This window comes from Leptonychotes weddellii, chromosome 7 (assembly GCF_054177405.1).
Source record: "Leptonychotes weddellii isolate Sample4059 chromosome 7, ASM5417740v2, whole genome shotgun sequence".
NCBI classification, from domain to species: domain Eukaryota; kingdom Metazoa; phylum Chordata; class Mammalia; order Carnivora; family Phocidae; genus Leptonychotes; species Leptonychotes weddellii.
Window position 1 is genome coordinate 15,982,149 of NC_138375.1, and position 25,143 is coordinate 16,007,291.

Below are 25,143 nucleotides of genomic sequence, written 5' to 3' on the forward strand. Positions count from 1 at the left end.
ACAGAATGGGAGAAGATATTTGCAAATGACATATCAGATAAAGGGCTAGTATCCAAAATCTATAAAGAAGTTACCAAATTCAACACCCAAAGAACAAATAACCCAATCAAGAAATGAGCAGAAGACATGAATAGACATTTTTCCAAAGAAGACATCCAAATGGCCAACAGACACATGAAATAGTGCTCAACGTCGCTCGGCATCAGGGAAATCCAAATCAAAACCTCAGTGAGATACCACCTCACACCAGTCAGAATGGCTAAAATTAACAAGTCAGGAAATGACAGATGTTGGCGGGGATGCGGAGAAAGGGGAACCCTCCTACACTGTTGGTGGGAATGCAAACTGGGGCAGCCACTCTGGAAAACAGTATGGAGGTTCTTCAAAAAGTTGAAAATAGAGCTACCATATGACCCAGCAATTGCACTACTGGGTATTTACCCCAAAGATACAAATGTAGGGATCTGAAGGGGTATGTGCACCCCGATGTTTATAGCAGCAATGTCCACAATAGCCAAACTATGGAAAGAGCCAAGATTCCATCGACAGATGAATGGGTAAGAGACATTTTTAAAATACTTTGAAATACATGAAAATTAAAACACAACCTTTTAACATGTGTGGAATGCAGCAAAGGCAGTGCTTAGAAGGAAATTTATGGCACTGAATGCCTATATTAGAAAAGAAGAAAAATCCAAAATTAGTTATCTATGTTTCTACGCTAGGAAACTAGAAAAAAAAAAAAGAGTAAATTAAATCCAAATTAAACAGATGAGAAGAAATAATACAAATTAAGAAATCAATCAATTAATTGAATTCAGGAAATCAACAGAGAAAATCATTGAAACCAAAATCTAGTTCTTTGGGAAAAAAAATCAAAATCAATAAGGCTCTAGCCTGGGTAAGTAAGAAAAAAAAAATGGATGGGGCGCCTGGGTGGCTCAGTCGGTTAAGCGGCTGCCTTCGGCTCAGGTCATGATCCCAGGGTCCTGGGATCGAGCCCCGCATCGGGCTCCTTGCTCAGCGGGGAGCCTGCTTCTCCCTCTCCCTCTGCCTGCCTCTCTGCCTACTTGTTCTTTCTCTCTATCTCTCTGTCAAATAAATAAATAAAATCTTAAAAAAAAAAAGAAAAAAAATGGAGGACACAAATAACTAATACCAGATATCAAAGAGGGAACATAGTTACAGATCCCACGGACATTAGTAAGATAATAAAGTAATACTATGAACACTCTATGCCCACAAATTCGATAACCTAGATGAAATGGATTAATTCCTTGAAGCACACAATTTGCTAAAACTCATGCAAGAAGAAATAGACAATCTGAATAGACCTGTATTTATTAGAAATTCAACCAATAATTAATGACCTTCCAAAACAGAAAGCATCAGGCCTAGATGGTTTCACTAGTGAACTCTATCAAAACTTTAAGGAAAAAATTATTAATTTTCTCCAATCTCTTTCAGAGGATGGAAGCATAAGGAATACTACCTAACTCATTCAATAAAGCCAACATTATCCTACATCATAAGTCATCAGGGAAATGCAAATTAAAATGACAATGAGATACTACTATGCCACTTTTAGAATGGCCACAATCCAGAACACTGACAACACCAAATGTTGATGAGGATGTGGAACAACAGAAACTCTCATTCATTTCTGGTAGGATGCAAAAATATTTGAAAGATAGTTTGGCAGTTTCTTACAAATCTAAACATATCTTTATCAGACCTTCCAACAATTGTGTTCCTTGATGTTTACACAAAGGAGCTGAAAATTTATGCCCACACAGAGACCTTGCTCATGGATGTTTATAGCAGCTTGGTTCATAATTACTAAAATTTGGAAGCAATGTAAATGTCATTCAGTAGATGAATGGATAAATAAATTGTGGCACAGAGACAATGGAGTATTATTCAGCACTAAAAAGAAAGGAGATATCATGCCATGAAAAGGCATGGAGGAAACTTAAATTCATATTACTAAGTAAAAGATTCCAATCTGAAAATGTTACTTACTATATGATTTCAACTATATTACATTCTGGAAAAATCAAAACTATGAAGACAGTAAAAAGATCAGTGGTTGCCAGGGGTTAGAGGGTGGGGGTGGGGATGGATGAATAGGCAGAGCACAGAGTATTTTTAGGGTAGTGAAAATATGCTGTATGATACTATAATGAAGGATACATGTCCTTATACATTTGTCCAAACTCATAGAACTCATAACACTAAGATTATATTATAAAGTAAATTATGGACTTTGGTTGGTAACAATGTGTTAATGTAGGTTTATCAAATGTAAAAAATATGCCACTCCAGTTGGAGATGTTGATCATGGGAGAGGCCATGCATATGTGGGGGCAGGGAGTATATGGAAAATCTCTGTACCTTTCCCTTAATTTTGATATGAACCTAAAACCACTCTTAAAAATTAAAAACTTAATTAAAATGCAAAACCCAAAAATCTTTAAATAAAAAAATGCATTGTTTTTGCTTCTTGCACTGTGCTAAGTGATTTTCATGCAGTAAATTAATCCTCAGTGCATCCATTAAATGAGGTACTCTTAACATCCTAATCTTAAAGATGAGGATACAAATATTTAGAAAGTCTTTATATCTGGACATGGTCATCCATTGAATAAATGGCAGACTTAGTATCTGAATGCCGTTTTCTCTTATGCCAAACTGAAGCATTTCAATTACAATAAGCTACATTATTTATTTCCCTTGATTTCTTCAATTGCTTTAATTCTTGCAATAATTTGAACTTATCACCAATTTACCTCTTTAGATTTATACATATCTTTGCCATCTCATTGCACTTTCCTTCTAAACTTTGATCTCTTTATCCATGATTTTCATATTTTATTCCATATTATTGAAAGCAATAATTGGCACAGTCTTCTCTGGCTTCCTGGAATGTGTCCTTGGAAAACAGACTCTGTCTTCTTTTTTATTGCTATGCTGTACTTTTCTTTGTTCCTATTTAGTTAGTTAACATATAGATTCTATTCTCTATTGATCTTTCTAAAAGTCATCTTCCCCTGGGTGTGATCTTTACTTGGGTGAAGTTCTATGTAAGCCTGTTCTTTGCTCACAGAAGGGAAATTCTTTGTATTCCCTCCTTATCACTGTAGGTGCTGTGTGACTATTCCCCTCAGAACAACCTGTTCTGAGATATTTATTCTGATCTTCAGCTAAGAGGGTAACTAAGGTAACTAACATGTGGCCCCGTGATGGCATCATTAGCAATTTTATTACTGTATTTTTTTCTCTCCAAATGAAAAAAAAAAAAAAGCAAAGCCACATAAAAATAAAAGTACATTGAAAAGGGTGTCTTGAATGTTTCTGTGAGAGGTTTATATTTCTCCTTGTTTCCAGATGTGTGGGTAATTTTTTGAAGTGTTTATATTTTCAAGATTTGAGTTCTGATATAGCCATGCTATTTTGGTTTGGTTTGGTTTGGTTTTGCCCTGTTCAGCCATTTCTTTGTTGGTTTTAGTCTCAGCTGAATCAGTGACTTATCTTAGACTTTATTCAATTTCTACTAACAATTTCTTTTTTTTTTTTTAAATTTTATTTATTTGTCAGAGAGAGAGAAAGAGAGAGTGAGCACAAGCAGGGGGAGTGGCAGGCAGAGGGAGAAACAGGTTGGTTTCTCCCGCTGAGCAAGGAGCCTAATGCGGGACTCGATCCCAGGACCCTAGGATCCTGACCTGAGCCAAAGGCAGAAACTTAACCGACTGAGCCACCCAGGCGCCCCTGTGAGGAACTCCATCATTTTTCTGTCCTGGAACAGAGGCTCCTCTGTATTCATGCTCAAATGAGTTCCAGGTAAACCATCCCTGACCATCACCTCGGTGCCAGCATGCCTCACCCCTATCCTCAGTTCAAGAACATCAGTGTTTGTGAGAGTTCTTCTCACTTCCTGCAAAACTACAACCCCCTCTGCAAGGAGAAACCCTGCATTGATTTCTTGAATTTTCCTTTAATTCATTCCAAAATGATACTGGGTCTGGACTACACTTCTTAAATTTTACAATGAGAATTTGGACTTCCCTAGTTTCAGCTTTCATTGCAATTAAAAACAAAAACAACCATAAGAACAAAAAAACAAAAAACACAACTATTGCACATTTCATTCTGTTTCTGAGGAACAAATTGTACGAACTGCTTTTATATTATCATTTTTCCAGAATTCACATTTTAATAAAGCTTGTCTCAAAGTATGCACAGAACTGAGTATATAAAAGTAGACGCTTATTTATCTATATTAAAATAATGGGTTTCATTCTCCAAAGACTTCAAGTTGCTCCTTGGTGCTAAGTGAAGCACTTAGGGAAATGCATTCAGCCATTCTAGTTGCAGGGACACCGTATTACATTAAAGGCAACCTGGAGCCATTGGTTCTCTAAGTGGCCCTTCCATCCTGTAGAAACATAAAAACTAATACGCTCTACTCTGCACCTACTTTTTACCATTAGGTATTATGAGGCACTAAGAAAAAGCTACTGGCTGCATTACATCTTTCTTTGGTTTGAGATTAAAAGAACGGCAGAAATTCTATACCTCTCGTGAAGGGCATCAGTTTACATTTCTCAAGGTTGTGCAAACTGTGTTGACATCATCCAGTTTATCTTGCCTGTAAATAACTTGTATATATTTTGAGTAAAATATAAAAAGCAATAAATATCAAGGAAAATTGGTTGTACTACACAAATTTCAAGTTCTTTGCTATTGAGTATTTCTTGTGTATCCTTGACACACTTCCAGAATTCATTCTGTTCATAAAGTGGACAATTATTCTATTAGTGAATATAGTTGCAGAGTCTCTCATTTCTTTAGCCTCACCCCTACTTCTGCCCCAGCCACTTGCAGAAGTGGTTAATGCATCAGAAAGACTGGGTACAGGCTTTGCAAGTGCCAAACTGCTAATTGTCAAGATCTTAAGAAAATGACCATTTTCTATTGTTATCCCCAGTGCAATATAAAAAGGCTATTAAACAGGTTGCCTAATGTTTCCTATGCATTGATTCATTCCAGTGTTAAAAAATGTGCCAAGGGAAAAACAAAATTCAATCAAAGAAAGAAAGAACAAAAGAACATGTGTTAAAAGAGGGACTTCTGGCTAATTTTACAGGGAAGGATAAAAATTCTCAAAATGTGTGTATGTGGGTAGGGGTATTGCATATTCATAGCACTCCACAGAGATTCTTTCTAAGCTTATCAAAAGCAACTATATTGTGCTTTTTCAAATAAGCACATGTAAAGGGGACACTACAAAAAGGGAGAAAGATGTAAGAAATAAATGAAAGAGGAAAGTAGGTGAAAAATAATTAAATGGAAAAGTATTGTGGGAGAAACAGTATTGAAAAAAGAAATCCAAGAGTGACTTTAATGTATTTTGAACCACAGAACATTAACTATAATCTAATTTTTCTCCCCCTTAGGACCATAAAGTTGAGCAATATTCATGTCTTTCACAATTTCCATGCACTCTAAAGCTTCAAATTCTTTCATACATCTTCAGAATACATGATTCTGCAAATTAATCTTAGCACTGGTAAATTCCGTATTATCTGGGGATGATGCCACGTATTTTGTGGGGTATGCCATTACCTCTCTTTGGATGGAAGACAGCAGTATTATATGCAACCCAGGGAACAGCTTTAAATGAGATATTATGAAGGTAATATAAGCAATCATTATATGTCTGAATCTTGGTCTACTAGAAGAATTAGATATGCAGTGACACTGACTCTAAAAATGTCTGATATAATGACCTGACATTACCATTTTGTATGTATAATATGCTATCCCTACTGGGACATTTTATGAAAGCTATAGGTTATGACCTACTATTCATTCCACTTAGTTTCTGAGGTGCCAGAGATTGATGGAAGAGCCAAAGTGCACTATTGCTCTTCACTGGACCTTTGCATTTATTAGTCACAAATCTGATGCTAATGGGATCTGCTCTTTTGTTGGATTGATGTTCAGGGTTAGATGGGCAGATGAGCTCTTGATCTTGACCAGAAATTATTTGCCCACTGCCAATTAGAAGAGGAAAAGGGCAAGGTGGAGGTTGAACTTTAATAGATGCTGAGAGTGCATGCTAAAACTCAGTAAGATAATGCAGTCTATTCTTAAATTCACAAATTTACATAGTGAAGAGGCTTTTTATGATTGTCAGCCAAACAAAATGTAATCCTATGAGAAATGGTCCACCCAGTTTTTCTTCTTTCTTCCTTTCTTTCTTTTCTTTCTTTCTTTCTTTCTTTCTTTCTTTCTTTTTCTTTCTTTCTTTCTTTCTTTCTTTCTTTCTTTCTTTCTTTCTTTCTTTTTCTTTCATACTTATAGAATGTAAAGTTATTTCTGTTAAATGCAGATATTATTTTATACATTTAAATATCTCTCCTATGCCACATAAATGACAAAAACGAAAAGGTGTCACCCAATCATGTTTAACACATGATCCCTCAGGATAAAGAGGTATGTCCTCCTATAGATATCCTTCACTATAAACGTAAATTTAATATTAGGATAAAAGATAAATCATAGAAATGAAACAGAGTTGTATTTTTAAAAATTATACCTGTTCCTCTAAGATATCCTCTCATTGAGGAATTTTCCTGACTTCTTCTATCTCACTGAGAACATAGTCCTTTAAGTTTACAGGAGGCATTAGTACTTACAAATAAGAATTACTTTTGAACAACAGCAGTTAAGACTGCTTTTTACTTTTTTCTAAATTAAGTTTTCTAAAGCATGCTCTTAGGAAGCCAGAAGTAGGCACATTTGCACATGTGGTTATCTTATACATATTTACTGTCTTCTCTGTGTAAAGGTGAACTTTAAGATACATGAGGCATAATTTTTGTTCTCAAGTTGTTAGTTAGCATGCTGTAGAAACAGCAACCTGTGCACAAATGACTAGAACGTAAGCTCTAAGTGACAAGTGACAAAAAGGTTTACATTGTAAAATCTCCTTGAGAGGGTAAGGAATCATAACTTCCAACTTGGAGGGCACAAAGATTTGTAATGAAGTCCTATGAGGAATGAATCCTATATGATTGATATGAATGAATTATATATGAATTATATATACATATATATATCACGGCAAAGCTGGAAAGGAGGGTGGGATACAAGGCAGCATATCAAAGCACGAAGTGTAAGGTTTTTTTTGTATGTGTTAAACTGGCTCACTTTTACAACCTGTGTGACCAAAACAGGTTATGTAACACCTCTGAGCTTCCATATCTTCATCTGTAAAATGGACATAACAAATCCAACTTCACAGAATTGCTGTGAAGGTGAAATGAAGTCATGTGTGCAAAATGCTAGGCAGAATGGCCTACATTATGCACTCTACAAATGATACATAATTTTTATGCTTTTGGTGAATATTATCAACATTCCCAGTAGTAACAAAAGTCCTAGAAAACTATAAACTTGGGCAAGCTCTGGCGAAATGATCTCAATGGGCTTATTTCAAAGTGTGCTTGGAAAATTATCTGTGGGCAATAAACTTGACAAAAGTGCTGGCTGAAATGAAAATTAGAAGGTCTTTGGATGTTAGGATAAGGACACTGGGCATGCTCTATTATCTATCCATGCCTGGCCTTGGGGGCATGTATGGTGTTTTTCAGTTCTCAAGAAATATTCATTTAGCTGCTTTTGTTTGATTTAAATTAGATTTTCTGGTAGCCACTGAGGGGCACCTGGATGGCTCCATTGGTTAAGCGTTTGCCTTTGGTTCAGGTCGTGATCCTGAGGTCCTGGAATCGAGCCCTGCATCAGGCTCCCTGCTGAGTGGAGGGACCCTTCAGCTCGGGTCATGCTCTCTCTCTTTCTTTCTCTCAAATAAAAAAAAAAAAAAATTCCTGGTAGCTATTGAAAACTGGCAAGCAGATAAAAGATATAACCTGAGCTATGCTTTAGTGGTATTATTACTTAGCAGCAATGTGTAGGATAAATTAGAGAAATGTGGAACACAATTATAATAATTAAGACTAATCATAAATGTAAACTGTTTACCAGAATGATTACAGATACATGGACATGAGAGATATTTTCAAGGAAATATACTAAGATTTCACTAAAATGAGTGGGGTGATAGATACAAGGGAGGAGGCATTCGGTAGCATGCTGAAGATTAAATCTGAGGTTCCATGTGTCTTGGGTAGAAGATATGGTACGTTACATCTGACCTATGGTGAGTTTGTGGAACAATGTCAAGACACCACATTTTACCAGCTGGATGACCTCAAGAAAAGGTCAGAGGTAAATAGTTAGAAAGTATTAGCACAGAAGTAAGTGAAAAGAACATGAGAAAGAAACCTTTGGTAGAAGCCTGGATTCAGAGAGGAATTCGTAGAGTCAAACAAAAGCATCATGAAAAGGCAATCCCAGGGGCGCCTGGGTGGCTCAGATGGTTAAGCGTCTGCCTTCGGCTCAGGTCATGATCCCAGGGTCCTGGGATCGAGCCCCGCATCAGGCTCTCTGCTCCTTGGGAGCCTGCTTCTCCCTCTGCCTCTCTCTCTCTCTCTCTGTCTCTCATGAATAAATAAATAAAAATCTTTAAAAAAAAAAAAAAAGAAAGAAAAGGCAATCCCAGGGGCGCCTGGGTGGCTCAGTTGGTTAAGCGACTGCCTTCGGCTCAGGTCATGATCCTGGAGTCCCGGGATCGAGTCCCGCATCGGGCTCCCTGCTCTGCAGGGAGTCTGCCTCTCCCTCTGACCCTCCCCCCTCTCATGTGCTCTCTCTCTCATTCTCTCTGTCTCAAATAAATAAAATCTTAAAAAAAAAAAAAAAAAGAAAAGGCAATCCCAGATATTTGAAGGAAACAGAAATCTGAAGTTCTGAACCTGAAATCTTCAGTCAAGAGTAGAAAAGACTCTGAAGAGACAAAACAAAACAAAACAACAGCAACAACGAAAAAACCAAAAGTGGGGACACCTGGGTGGCTCAGTCAGTTAAGCGTTTGCCTTCAGCTCGGGTCATGATCCCAGGGTCCTGGGATTCAGTCCTGTGTTGGGCTCCCTGCTCAGCGGGGAGCCTGCTTCTCCCTCTCCATCTCCCTCTCCCTCTCCCCCTTCTTGTGCTCTCTCTCCCTCTCTATTAAGTAAATAAATAAATAAAATCTTTAAAAATCACAAACAATTACTGAAAAAGTTGAGGATCTTTGGAGATGCTGGCTTAATAGTTACTTTTTTTCTTCCAAATAAGTTTCAATAAAAAAGTAGAAATGGATGTTAGAATGCATGCAAGAGATGGGATGAATTCTGAAAGTAGATTTAATAATTGTTAACTATTATTTCAAGAAATTTACTTGGAAAAAGCAAAAAAAGTAGGATGAGAGCTTAAAAATAAAGCTTTTGTTTGTTTTCATTTTTTCATCCAAGGGAAAATGTTTTTATAATCAAGAACTTGAATACAAAAATAAAAAGTTAGATAAATTGAAGCAGACTTAAGTTTTAATTCTGGATCCCACTAGACATCACTGAGGCTTAGTAGACTCATATATAAATATAAGTACCTACCATGTTTGTCTTTTAAAAATTTAAGTTAATGTATGATTTTAATTAAAAAAAATAAAAATAATAATTTAGTGTGGTATAATTCACATACATTAAACTTTATATTTAATTATATAGTTTCATGAGTTTCAAAAATGTCTACTCCTGGGCGCCTGGGTGGCTCAGTTGGTTAAGCGACTGCCTTCGGCTCAGGTCATGATCCTGGAGTCCCGGGATCAAGTCCCGCATCGGGCTCCCTGCTTGGCAGGGAGCCTGCTTCTCCCTCTGACCCTTCCCCCTCTCATGTGCTCTCTCTCTCTCATTCTCTCTGTCTCAAATAAATAAATAAAATCTTTAAAAAAAAAAATTTAAAAAAAAATGTCTACTCCCTAATAACTGCTTCTACAATTAAGATAAAGGATATTTCTACCACTGAAAAAAGTTCTCTTGTGCCCTCATTGTCCCAGCCCCTGACCACAGGCAACCACTGTCCTAGATTCTGTTACTATAGATAAGATTTATCTTCTCTAAATTTTATATAAGTGATATCATACATATTAGTTGTTTCTGGTCTCTTTTTCTCAGCATAATGCTCATGAAATTGATCCATATCACTGAGTTTATGCATCATTAATTCCTTATTATTTCTGAATGTATTTCATTGTAGGAATAATATCCATTTAATTTATCCATTTTATCCAATTTATTCGTTCAGTTGTTGATGGATATTTGAGGGTTTTCTACTTTAGGGCTAATACTAATAGAGCGACTATGAACATTCTTGCACAAATCTCTGTGTAGATATATGTTCTACCTGAGAGCTTTTATATGAAAGTTCAAAAAAAAATCACTATCTCTGAGAAAACTGGAAAAGCAGGCATCTGGAGTCCAGCATTGGCTACTATATTTAGATGGGATATTAGTTTTCCAATTTATTAGATGCCACTACCATATTTATATACATACAAAACATTTCATCAAGAATTAGGTATGTAGGCTCTTCAGATAACTAATTGTGTGGCCCTGACTATGGTCCCAACCCAACTTGAGTAGATAGTTGATGGGACAGGAAAAACTGGTTGTAGCTGTTAGTATCAGCAGTTTACCTTCTGCATGCTGTCTCAAAACGGTCATAGAATTTTAGAACCTGAATGGCAAAATTCCTCTCCAGAGTGATTAAATGGCTCTACTCCTACTATTCTAGGTCATCTGCTTCCTTGGTGAGAAAGAAAGAACCTGAGCTTGGTTCTTTTCTCTCATCCATGCACACACTTTCAGTGGCCAAATTTGATTTGTAAGGGACTATTTCTATGGCAGCATGTGGGAGTATTTTTCCATCTGTTTCATGTAACTAAAAGAAACACCCTCAGATTTTCCAGACCCAAGGAAAGAGGAATTCATGTACTGATTCGTTTCAATTTACAGAAATATTTGTTGGGTGGCAAGTCCTGACTGAGAAGCAGATCTGGCCCACTATCAAGAAATACTGCAACCCCAGATTCTTTACTGGTTCTCTACTATAGCAGTGGGGAGTTTGGGCTATTTTGAAAGGCATTGTAAACTGCCCCTTTTTCTTAAGGAGAGATGGGCATAATGAGGTGGCAGAAAGCTACGGAAAAGAGAATTTAAACCATTCTTCACAAAAATGTAAAACGTGTATCTCCATGGTGCTCCTGCCTGCAAAATATTTGTAGGGTATGTTGTCTTCAAGAACTTTCCTTACACTACTGCTTCAATCAACACATCTAGATAGATAGAGAGAGAGAGATAGAAGGATGAATGGATAGATAGAAAGACACACACACACACTCACACACACACACACACACACATTGGAGACCTTGATTGGAAGTGCTACAACCCCACTGGATTGTTGAGCCAAAGCCTCCACTTGAGGCATCTGACAGTCTGGTTGGGAGAAGAAAATAAAGAGGGGAAATCTGAAAGAAGTAAAGTGGAAGAGAGAAAAGAGAGCTTGGGGGACAGACCTGCAAGCAGGGAGCTAAACCTAGGAAATAGGGTACAGCCATGAGGTGATTTTAATGTGGTGTTTACATGATCTTTTCATTTTAAAGTAGTTTTGATTTTGGCTTCTTATTTTTATTTCCCAGACGTCCGTGACCTCTGATACACAGCAGCCATGTGCAAAGAGGTATCCTGCGTAAACAGGGAAGGAAAAGTAACAAACTCAATGAGGGCAACAGGAGGGAGGCAGCAGACAGTAGTTGTTTAAAGCAAATAGGAGTGAAGGAGTTTCAGATTACAACCAGGTCGAACAAGGAAAGTCCCAAGGAGGACTGACACGTGGAGTCAGATAACAAGAAAAATGGAAAAGTAAGCCTCGATTAAGGCAACCCTCTTTTTCCTCAAATACTCTGAAAGAAGGAGACCACTGAAAAAGAGGGAGAGTGGCAGGTATTTAGGTTATATGGTTACATGTGGCTTTCATTGGACTTGGCTGTGCAACTCAGGTGCAGGATTCCTTCCAGCTACCAATTAAATCAAATTCTGTGGATTTGGAATTGCCTCATATTGCCTGCCTATATTGCAATGCTCCAGGTTTTGCTCAAAGGCTATATGGTATTGATCAAATATGTTTTATTTTCACTTATCACAAGTTTCCTTCTAAAAACAAATATTCTTCCCAGGAAATATTTTATCTCATTTTCAAAATCTATAGAACTCTGAAATAATGGTATTCATTTGAATACTTTGACGACCATCTCAAACACACAAATTGAAATTTGGCCTCAAGAGTTAGAGATTGATAATATTCAATATAAAGTTGTTCTGCAGATTCATAAGAAATGAGTGTAAGGATTTTGGTTATTTAATATTTCTGAGGTGGCTTCTTCATTCTCACTAGTATCTTGTAAGTAAAAGGTATCAGTGTCTTCAAAAGAATTTTTGAAGGTATCTTTGATCATTTAACTTGGCAAGTTTGTCTTGGAGAGTATGGTTTCATCAGACAATAGAGAGTGATCATTAGTGAATTCTCATATCTATCGATCAATTTCAAGTTGTAGCTCACACATTGCGTTAAATCCACTTCAGAAATTTATGGGAAAGTTCTGGCACTTTTGACACTTTAGAAACTAGTTAAGATAAATTGAAGCCTATGAGGCAGAGGAGGTAAAACAGACTCTTATTTGTAATTCAGTCCAAGTTAAGCATTTTTAGTTATATGCTCTAAGCTAGTTCTTAACTTTTCCATGGACTTCTAACCTGTAAATCCTAAATAAAATAATAATGTATAAATCTCATTGTCAGAACAAACGCAACTCCTATATATGAAATTGCCTATAATTACAATTCTGAACACGAAAGAGACAGTTTGGTTTTAATTAATAAGAGGGTTAAATTGTTCATATTATATGAGATTCTCTTAGTCTGTTTGGGCTGCCATATCAAAAATACCAAAGGCTGAGTGGCTTAAACAACAAACATCTATTTCTCAGAGTTGCGGAGGTTGGGAAGTCCAAGATCAAGGCACTTGCAGACTTGGTATCTGGTGAGGGCTCACTTACTAATTCACAGACCACTGTCTTCTGGAATTGTCCTCCCACAGGGAAAGGGAGAACTCTTGTGTCTTTTCTATAAGAATCATTCATGAGGACTCCACCCTGATGACCTCATGCTTTCCCAAATGCCCCACCTTCAAATACCATCATATTGGGGATTAGGCTTTCAACATATGAATTTTGGGGGAAAAAAACACTCAGTCTATTACAGGGTTTATACAAGAGTATCTATGCACATATGTATAACTAAACGTATACCCATGTCAATAATAAAAACAAGTAAAATAAAGCATGCTAGTCTGCCTAATCAGATTGATTCAGCATAAAATATTGTTAATTATTTTAACACTATCTTATTATATTAAAATTTTAATTATTTAATTATGTTAAAATGTATTAATTACTAATTGTTAATATATTGATTAACTAGATAGTTAATTTCATTTTGATTATTAATTATCCACAGGTAAGGTTTTCAGATTGATTTGAAATGGAAGACTGGCTTAAAATGAGGACCAATCACTTCCTGAATAGCCATGTCAACAATGTGACTTTATATAGGGAAAACCAAGAAAGAATAATCGAATATAGAAATAATTATATAGAGCTAGTATTATCTTATTTCCTTAACTTCAGATAACCCTTTGTCTTACTGTGGGAGTCTACAGTTCATTTCCAGCAATTTACAAAGCTGACATGACCAATTTGACGTTGTGGTGCCTTCAGATTTCATGAACAGGAAGATGGCAGGATTCCACATACTGCTTCTAACATGCAGAGAATGCAATGTCCAGATGTACTACTTTGGAGGAAGAATGAGGCTAAAAATGCTGACCTGCGGACTCTTAGCTTGCCATAAACATGACTAATAGTCCATGACACTGGCATCACTGTGCAGGACCCATTCAGAGAACCGCGTAGCTCATCCTTGCTGCAATAAAATATTTTCTAAAATCAGGGGGGTGCGGTTGGGGTACCCATCGGAATTGCTGAGAAGGGGAGTGTGATAGGAACTTTTGTCACTGTTGGAAAGTGAGTGAGCTGTGTGACACTGAGTGGGCCGTGACATTGACTGAAATAGATTTACTCAGGGAGACAAGTTAGATATATCTTTGATCTTTTTATAAGCCGCTAGATAGAAAAAAAAAATTAAGCAGCAGGAAAGGAGGGACAAGATGAAAGAAAGTGTCTTTTCTCTCTCTCTCTCTTTTAATTCTTATAATGTTCTGATTCTTCAACCTAGAGCTTTAAATATTTTTGTAAATACTTTCTTTGGAAACTGTCATCTTACAGTGATTTTGTATGTACTAAGCCTCTAAAGCTATAGATGCTTTATAAAGCTACGATGTGAATTTATTCCTCTCCATAATCCTTGTCACTTTCCCTGTATCCACATAAAAAGCAAGAGATGTAACATTTCATTATTAATTACAGCAACAGCAAGCTGGCTGTCAGAGTCAGACCCAACACACTCCCCCACCAAGCTGAAGAGCTTTCAGCCATTTACTCATTAAGCTTATTTTGATGATGGAGTTTTTAAAACCTGCTGTTTGTAATGGACAGTAGGCCTTAAAAATCTGTCATAAATTGCTCAGTTGAGGAAATCAAATGGCAAAGAAAGCGATCCAGCGATGTCTTTAACTGAGCTTTCATTTTACAAAGAATGCCAGGGCAACTCTGTGACCATAAGCCAATGCTGTGGGATTGTTTAACTGAGAATGGTTATTCACAGTAAAGGGGCTGAACACACAGGAAGGGAAAAATTAAAAACAAACCAAGACAAAAAAATAAAAAGCACCCCAAAGTGCTTTTTGTTTTTGTTTTAAAATAATATGGTCCAGCAGAGTAAAAATGACTAAATCAACTTTTTTAAAGTGTATTTTCCTTACAGACTACATAGTTATGAAAGCACATTTGAAGATGAACACAAATCAAGTTAAAGATCTAAGCATATAAAGTAATTTTCTTTCCCAACTAGTAAGCAATTTTTAAAATGCACGTAGATTTTGATATTTTTCGTTCATTCATTCAAACAATATTAATGAGTACCTATTATAGTCCAGGTTTTTCTCCTAAGTACTTTGGAATACAAGGATGAACTAAACAGAAAACAGTCCTCTCCTAAAGGAGGGAGGTAGCAAAAAAAAACCCCAAAACAAAACAACAACAATAACACCCCAAACAACAACCCAATATGTATAATACATAGGTAAGTTAAATAAATGGTGTATTTGAAAGGGGTAAATGCTGAAAAAAATAGGAAAAATAAAGCGTTAGGTAAAAGGTCCTGGGAGGGCAGGTGTGATGCTAGGAGAGGAGGAGAAGGATGCAAGTTCAACTAGAAGGTAAGATGTTGGAAATCACATTTGGGAAATGAGGGAGTTGGCAATATAGACACTTGGAGGCAGAAGAGCTTTCCAAGTGGAGTTATCACCTTAAAAAATTGTATTTGCTGCCAAAACCATACCTCCCAGATTGATTCAAGAGAAGCTCTTGTAAACATGGAGAGCAGAGGAAGGGGTTTAGCTCTGTGATGTCCCCATATGAAGCAGCTCTAATATGGGTCAGGGCTCATCAAAGAATAATCATACCACTCCACAACAATTATATTCACCAAACACCTTTTTAAAGGCCTATATTTGGCACCCAAAGTATCAATACAAAGAAGGACTTGTATCTATTTCTGCACATGCTTATGTCTATTTCTAATTATATATACATAATAACAATATAGAAAGCTAATATTCCCATTGATGATATGACTTCTTTACTCATTCACAGAAGAATTTTTCTACCATGGTGGTATCATATTAGTCAATTACTTTTAGTTTTAAATCCTAGGGGCGAACATTACCTAGGTAGGTACTGTATTTATGGAGTTGGAGGGAAAAAAAATACATTGGAAAGATAAACAAAAATTGGAGAAAAATCTGCTATTGTGATGCAGGTGGAATCATTTGGATCCTAAAATCTTATCCAGGCAGGAAGAACTGATTCTGGAATTGTAGGCAAGAGGACAAGAAATGGTCAATAGTATGACATGAGCTCACACCACTAAAGAAAAAAATCAGAATTTTATGAATCATTCTAAAATCTAAGTATTTGTTAGTCTTAATTATGAACATATGAATCTCCTTAACCCAAACTTCCAGTATAATTTGCAAAGTGTACTTGCTATTTCTAAAAGCCTCTTACAACTCAGAACTGGCTTTACAACTTTTCTAAGTTTTGACCATACATATTCTATGAATTTTAGGCTTTGTTCTCATATTTTGTATATTAATTGGCACTCAAATTTTAGTTAAAAGTTCTATGTGGTCCAGTGTGCATGACTGTGTGTGCAAATTATATTAAACAAGATCATAAAATTGATAGAATTCTGAATCTTTATGTTGTTTTTTGAGTCTCCTAGGTCTGATACTCAGTCATACATTTTCACTCTCTCCCTCTTCCTCTCTCTCCCTCCCACTCTTTACTCCCTCTCCCCAACCCCACCCCACCCCCAACTCTGGCAGTCTGAGTGTTGCTTTAGGACATTTACTAAATATACTACTGTGTATTTCTCAGTGATTATGGACAATTAGATTCAATGACTGTTCTCCTTTATTATAAGTTCCCCTTAACATTTGTGATTTTAATTGTGGAAAATAACCATGCACATTCATGGATGTGTGTTCCTCTCAGTCTGTCTCATCAATTTCCCAGGAGCAATTGGTGCAATTTAAATCTTCACCTAACTATGCTCCTTCCATCCTAATTGGTGACATCTATTTTTAAAGTAAGGTCTGTTCTTGGGCTGTTATTTTATTTTGGTAATTTATTGAGAACCCATTGCCCAAAACAGACACATGGGTGCTATAAATAAAGCAGTCTAATAATTGCTTGAACAAAACTGGGCCCAATGGACAGGCAATGAACTCGCATTAAGGTTAGGATGTAGATGTACCTGTAATTTCTCTGAATAACCTTTTTTATTTCTCTTTATATACTACTGTGCATTTAATAAAATGATAACTTTGAAAGATACCAGCAATTTTATTTAAACAAAGAATAAAAGAGCCATAGAATTTGAGGGATATTTTATTAAGTTATAGATTTAAATTAAAAAAACAGAAATAAATGTGTGTTGATGGAAAAATTATTCATATGGAAGCAATGAGATTTCCACTGTAGAGCTAGAGATATTTCACATTTTAAAAGCTCGCTCCCTTTGTGGTAACTTTTATTTGCTATTTAAATTCAACTTAACCTTCCCTGTCCTCTAATAGTAAAAATTGTGCTTGTGGTCTTTTATTGTTTCCATGCACAATTTAAACAAAATAATTTAGTGTTTTAGTTTGGCTCAGGAACTGTGAGTTCTAAAGGTTGCTCATTTACAAAATGGTTTATGTAACTCATCTGCAATGTGAAAGTTTTGGAAGTTTCTTCATAAAGAAAAGTATAAAAGTTTTATTTTACTTAATTTTATAATGCAAAATATAAGGAGATTAAAAACAATTATACTTACAAACTGATTCTGAACTGATACATTTAAATGTTTTTTTTATAAGTATTCATTTGTTTTTTATGTTAGTGAAAATATTAGTTGCTTTTCCTTCTTAAAAATTGTCCCTAAAGTGGCTATATTCATGTTTTAAAATAAATTAAACTTGGGAAAATTAAAACAAAATGAAAATAAATGTGCTTCTTTTATATTTAGCAGAAAGATCTTTACTTGTCTTTGAATTCAATGGAATCCTTTTTAAAATTAAGTTTAACACATCAAATGTATGTTTGAATATGAGTAAGATCAAACAGATTTTGAGCCATTTCTACAAGATCTTAATTTTAATATCCATGCAGACAAAAGCTGCAATTTAATATTTTGTTCCACTGTCAATTTATTCTTCTCCAATTTTTGACATGACAAATCCCTTTTTATTTTCAATTATTAACTTATAAATATGTAGGATGCATATATGCACACAGAGAGACCAGACATCAATGGAAATCTTGTCAATTAACGAATGTTCATCTTAATATCAATCATAAACTGAAATCCTATAGACAAAATAGGTAACCAGATACTCTTCTACAACTCTTCTTCTAAAACTTTGAAATTTTGGTAAATTTGGTGTCATCTGTTTTGTCCCCTAATATTACTTCCCTCCATTAAAAAACAGTAATAATAATTCTGGAGGGTTAACAACACTGTGATTTATTTATTTGATCCTTATTTTGGTAATTTATTGATTCATATAGTTATCAAAGCAGTCTTCAGATTAAACAAAAACAAAAAGACTGCATTGACCAGTTAACATATGCTCTTTTGTAGTAGTATTCACAGCAGAAAGCCACTCATAAATTGGCAAAATTAGCATCAGTAGTGAAGAAAAGCGCGGATGCTTCAATTGCAAGAAGCCTTCAGGAACCATGTGTTTTGCAGAATGTTGTAATAAGGCATCTGCAGTAACTGTCTACATCGTGTTTCCATTTAGCTGGTGTCAACACTCTGTGTCACTTTCATCCATTCCACAATTTGCATGAAAAGAAAGCAAACCACAATAGCTCTTTAAATTCTGGAAAGGTATGGTAAACCGTCAGTTTGCCTTCCATAAAGTTGTTTATCTCAGGATTTTACTTAGCACACAATTTCTCAATAAATGTAGCCCTCTTTCCCAAATGCAAAGGAAATCCCATTGATCAATGGGGATTGCAGTGCTTACCAACATCAAAATGGAGACAGCTTAATTTCTTAGATTAACATTTGGCTCAAACCGGCAAAGGTTTCCTAAGAAATTACTATTAATATATTTAAAAGTATCCAAATTCTTTATCTTCCTCCCATCAGCCTGAAATATAAGCCAAGGCCATGTGGCTGCATCTTAATCACGTACGAGCTTGCGAGCCATCCACTGAAAGCCTGTCTGAGTTCATAGATATGAGAGATTGTAATATTTTAACATTTCCTACTGCCAAGTCGTTTTGAGCAGTAAAATGATCTTGGCACTTTCCTCCCAGTTCATCACGAAGAACTACTTTAGTTTTGCTTAGTCTCTTGATGAAACAAATGGAAGGCAACTGTACCAAACGGCCTTTCAGAAACATGTTGCCAAACAAATCCCTGGAACTTTCACCCCTTTGCACGGCTAACTGAGATGGCTTGAAGCAGAGGCACCTACAAATATATCAGCATGGAAAATCAAGGCTTAACTATTAGTGATTAAAATCATACAACTATCAGCTCATGATTCTAGTGTCATGCGCGCGTCCCACATTACCTTTATCCAAGATAAATCATGTGATGATTTCTCAGCTAAAGATACATTTTGCATATTTTAGCATACTTATCGCACTATGTATATTAAATTAAATACATATTTCTGCTTACTTATTTGTATTTTAATTTATATTCATTTTACATTTAATTATATTTTAAAAGTTTTGATCACACAAGTGATGCCAAAAGGTACACTGGATGGATAATTTCAAACAAGAGAGAAGTGTAGAAAGTAAAAAGGTATAGTCCCATTCTCACATACATCCAATCTTATATTTTGGTACGTATTTTTTAGGCCATTCTCTGCATGTGCATGTGTGTGTGTCTATGTGTATTTTTGTGTGTGCATATATAAGCTAGGTTATTTTATTCTGCAAACGTACAGCAAAACTCAACACATTTCTTTATTACTGTTAATATTTTTATTAAAATTGGATCAGATCTTGGGTCCCCAATATGCTATTATGTGAACTAAGAACGCCCCTCTCACCTCAGAGGAGTCAGAAAGCTACAAAAGTCTTTTTTAAATTTTTATTTTAATCCCAGTATAGTTAACATACACTGTTATACTAGTTTCAGGTGTATGATATAGTGATTCAACAATTCTATGCATTACTCAGTGCTCATCACGATGACTGCACTATTAATCTCCCTCACTTATTCTACTCATCCCCCCACTCACCTCCCCTCTAGTAACCACCAGTTTGTTCTCTATAGTTAAGAATCTGGTTTTTTTGTTAGTCTCTTTTTCCTTCGTTTTGTTCCTTAAATTCCGCATATGAGAGAAATCATACGGTATTTGTCTTTCTTTTACTGACAAAAGTCCCCAAAGTCTTGATCAGAACACAATGTTTTGGGGAGACCCCCCCAGACTTGAAACACACAAGTCACCAAGGACATGCTCTCCAGGCAAAATTACATCATCCCACGAACTGGCTGCCAATTCATGGATACCTGTCCTATACAGATTATGCATTCTCCTGCTTCAGAGAGTTTGCAGGTGCTGTTCCCTCAGCCTGCCCACCCCCTGCTCCAGCACTCTCATCCAGCCAACTCTCACTCACCTTTCCTCTCAGCTTGAAAGCACACAGCTTTCTTATGGAGGCTTTTTTTTTTTTTTTTAAAGATTTTATTTATTTGACAAAGAGAGACACAGCGAGAGAGGGAACTCAAGCAGGGGGAGTGGGAGAAGGAGAAACAGGCTTCCCGCTTAGCAGGGAGCCCGATGCCGGACTCGATCCCAGGACCCTGGGGTCATGACCTAAGCTGAAGGCAGACGCTTAACGACTGAGCCAGGAGGCCTTCTTTATCAGCCCAGATGAAGTTAGGGACTGCCCCCCTAGTGGGTGACATGACTCTTGTATATCCACTTCCTAACACTTCTCAACACTTGTTTTCGCTGAATCTCCACTTCCCATAAACTATGCTCTCCATGGGAGCAGGGCAGAGTGCAAGATATTTATTCCTTAACTGCTATTTATTGAACATCTACTATGGTAAAGCAATGTGCTGGCTGGTAAGGATAAAGTGATATATTCCAATGGCATGATTCTCTCTTTCTCATTGACCTTACCTTTGAGACAGATGTGAACAAAATGTTACACCAATAATTACTTAATTAGAATGGTAGTAGCATCTTAGAAGAGAAAGTGTATAGATCCATGTAAGTATAGGGAGGAAATCTGCTGAGAGAGGCGGCGATTTAGGGACTCGCCCAAGAAGAAGTCACATTTGAGACCTGAAGAGTAAATAGAGGACTTTATCAGGAGAAGCTTAGCTCCTGGATGCCTGGGTGGCTCAGTTGGTTAAGCCTCTGCCTTCAGCTCAGGTCATGATCTCAGGGTCCTGGGATCGAGTCCCACATCGGGCTCCCTGCTCAGGAGGGAGCCTGCTTCTCCCTCTGCCTGCCGCTGCCCCCTGCTTGTTCTCTCTCTCTCTGATAAATAAATAAATAAAATCTTTAAAGAAGCTTAACTCCTTAGTGGAACTGGAAGGTATGTGGAGTAAAGAGCTTAGTGAGCAACAGGTGATGGATAGATATTGAAGAAGAACAGTAGACTTAGGCCAGGCTGGTCAGCAAAGTTTTTATGTCATCCTTGTGTATGTTAATCTTCTCTGTATCACTCCAATTTTGGTATATGTGCTGCGGAAGTGAGCACAGCAAGGTTTTTATATTATTGAATATTTTCATCTTTTCCCTAAGAATATCGGAAAGCTATTAAACAGTATTAAGCAGATCACAGATATGAATAAATCTGCAACTAGAATATCAATAATGGTGAATTTGGCCAAGATGGTGAAAACAAAGAGAATAGAATTGGAAAATATTTAAGAGTTAGAAATGGGAGAAATAGTGGTTAATCGAATATGAAGTCCCTGGGTCAAGGAAAATAAAGTAAAAAATAATAATAATAAAAGCAACACGTAACACTTAGATAGTACTTGTTAGTGCCTATCATTATTTTAAGTGTTTCACATGTAGGTTTGTTTAATTCTCACATTAACCATATGGAGTAGTACTATTATTATTCCAATACCATAGATAACAGAAGTGAAGTGAAGAGATATTAAATAACTTGCCCTAAGTAACATTAGTCACTTTGCCATTTAGGAGAACTGGCATTCAAAGTCTAGTGGTTTGGCTCTAGAATTTATCACTTAAACACTGCCTCCAGCTTTTGTGGAATGAGAAACCAAATGGATGGTAGTGCCCTAAACGGAAGCAGAGAACTTTGGAGAAGGAGTGAGTCTGGGTCAAAGTATAAAACTTGAATTTGGGGTATGCTGAACGTGAGATGCCTTCTGTAATGTGCAACTGGAGGTGATAGGTCTGACATTTCAAAGTGGAATGTAAGCAGGAGATAACATTCTGGGACTCATCACAGCACAGACAACAACTAAAGCCATGGGGTAAATGAGATTATCTGGAATTACACGATGCAGTACAAGAAGGTAGAGTCTGTGCTGTGTTGAGGAAGAGGGACTGGTATAGGACTCTGAGAAGGAAGTGCCTCCTGAGTAGTAGGGAAAAAAAACACAAAAAACCCCACAAAAAAACACAACAACAATGGGAAAAGGTTGTCACAGAGCCAAAGGAAGACGTTTGTCAAGGAAAGGACCATAACTGGTACATTGTAGGCTCTAAAAATATTTCTTGACTTATTGATTGTTCATTAGTCTACACTTGAGCATCTATATATTTTTACTAGGGTGTTCTCAGATCACTTCTGTTCATGCATAAATCCATGATTGTGATCTATAAGATTGTGCCTTTACCCTAGTAACAGCAAAATTTTAGGAAATAATGAACTATTTCTCTAGAAAACATAATATGTTCCTTCTGCATCCACTTACTGGTTCAAAAATATATTTGATTTCTAAGATCTAAATCGCAGTAAATCTTGAAAGTCACATCTATTGGCTAAAGTCCAATACGTTTCCAAAAAATAAGCAGATTTAATATTAATCTTATCCAACTAATAGTTGAAAAGGATTCTTGATTTATCTTACTGGCAGGTTATACCATTTTAATTAATGTACAACTAATGGTAATGGCAATATTTACAATTTTATATGCAAGTGTAATGGAGACACAGATATAAACTCTTTCAATTATTTTTGTCCTCATGGTCAATGCCCGATGGTCCAAAATTTAATTAAATTTTTTGCATTAATGGTAAAATGGAAAATTGGGATTGAAGTGTGCAGTGTATTTTATTTGTTACAAAGAGGCACCTGCCGTATATTCAGTTTTAACCATTTATAATGCTCTACTTATTTAGATTAATTCCTAATAATATAAATATTTCTTCAACTCACATTTTCATAAGGTAAAAGTAGTAATCTGTCTCCTGCATCGCAGTACTAATAGTCTGATATCAGTTATGTATGTATGTGCCAGAAAGTTCAAAACACAGTCAAAATTAAATTTATGTAATTAAATATATAGATTCAGAAGAAAGTGTCAGATTTTATGGAAAATGTAGATAAATGCATTGTAATTCTATTTAAATTGAGTTAAAATTACCTGACATCAAAAACATGAGATTCTTATATAACCATTTCACAGGATTGTAAATTCCTCCCTGAAAATGTTTTTCATCTTACTATTTTGACCTCCCAAACAGCGTCTTGGAATGTGTATGGACGGACACAGAGTTATTTCTAAGCTACTATTCTCTCCATTTGAAGACATAAATGAATATCTGAATAAATATCTAAATTGTCTTTTCTAGAAAGTTTCAGGGAAATTTTATTTAAATATTTAATCTGATTATGAAATATTTGTAAAATTAGTTTAAGTAAAATTTTTAAACATACAATTTAATGTTTTATCTAGATTCCTAGAAAAAATTAATTACAAACACAGCTAAGAAAAAGAAAAATCCTGATAACTTACATAGTGTATTTTATCATATAGTATCCAATGTTTTATAAATATAGAGACATATATATATATTTTTTTCCTCCTTCAATTATCCACTCTCTCCTGTGCCACCATTTTATTTCTTTCTTCCAAGTCATCCCTAGAAGCTTTTGAACAATCTTGAGGTTTCATCTATATTTCTTTAAATTTATAGAACTTGTTCATTATTTCTAATCTAAGAATTAATTGGCAAACTGTTGACCTTCCCTTATAAACATATGGGGCCACTTCTCATCCCATTCCACATTTCCCATTAGGGACCACATTAAGTCAGGTTACCACCCTCTCTCACTTGAATTACTACAGTAGCTTCCTAAATTGTCTCCTGCTCTTCACCTTAAAATAATTTCTTCCTACTAAAGCCAGTAATTATTTAAAAATGTAAATCAGAATATGTTTTCCCCCACTTGCCACCCTCCATTGGCATCCCATCACACTCAGAATAAGAGATTCAGCAATTTTTCATGGTAGCTAGAGGGATATAAGATTCATGTAGGTTGTGCCCATGTCTCTAGATTTGATTGCTTTCTTTCCCCTTTGCCACCTGTGCTCTAGTTCTGCTGACCTTCTCCATCTTTCTTTAACAGGTAAGGTTTATGACAGTGACTTTTCTCTGCCCTCTGCCAGGAAAACCCTTTCTCAAATCAGTTTATTAACGCCTGGTCCAAATACCCTCTTTCAAATAGCCTGTCATTTATTCATCTTGTTCTAGCTTCATTTTGTTATCAGTACTTACTATCATATGTATCTATTTTCCTTCCTAAGAATTCTCTCTTGCTAGAATGCAAGCTTCTTGAAATCAGGCTCTTTTCTTTTTCTTTCCTTCCTTGCTTCCTTCCTTCCTTCTTTCCTTCCTTCCTTCCTTTCTTGTTTTTGTTATTGTTTTATGCATCCCAATGTGATGATCACTAAAGACTTCTGATGGTCTTCTCTTGTGACTCTCTTTACTGCTATTCTCCAACTGAAAAAAAAATGGCAACCTTTTCATATTTTAAGCTAATAATTTTAGACTTTTTTACAAAGTAAAATATAAAATTAGAAACAGATACTACTTTATTCAAAAGCTAATCATTTACATTCAAATTACCTTGATTTAGATGGTAATCATTTTTTACTTTTCTTATTATGTATGCATTGGAATGTCAATTGAAATTATTGTGTTATTCAAGTTTCATGAAATTTACAGCTTATGTAATTTTTCAGGACTATCCGGTCACATATACTATATATATATATTCTTTTTTAAATCAAACTAGATTATGGCAACCTTGTAAAATTTAACTGAATTTCCAGGCAGGAAGTCTATGTTTATATAAAGAGGAGTAGAATCCTAGTGAAGTACAGAAGAAGATGCTAAAATTGTAAGCAGTTCAAATTCTTTATCTAAAGAGTTGAGGGGCTCTGGGAATA

At 35.9% G+C, this 25,143-nt stretch overlaps 1 protein-coding gene and 1 pseudogene across 1 annotated transcript in view; both read right to left on the reverse strand.

Moving 5' to 3' along the window:
• CDH12 (cadherin 12) overlaps positions 1 to 25,143 on the reverse strand; it is an 875,493-nt gene that overhangs the window by 257,905 nt on the left and 592,445 nt on the right. The window lies entirely within an intron of this gene.
• Positions 21,367 to 21,466, reverse strand: LOC115939385 (U6 spliceosomal RNA; annotated as a pseudogene).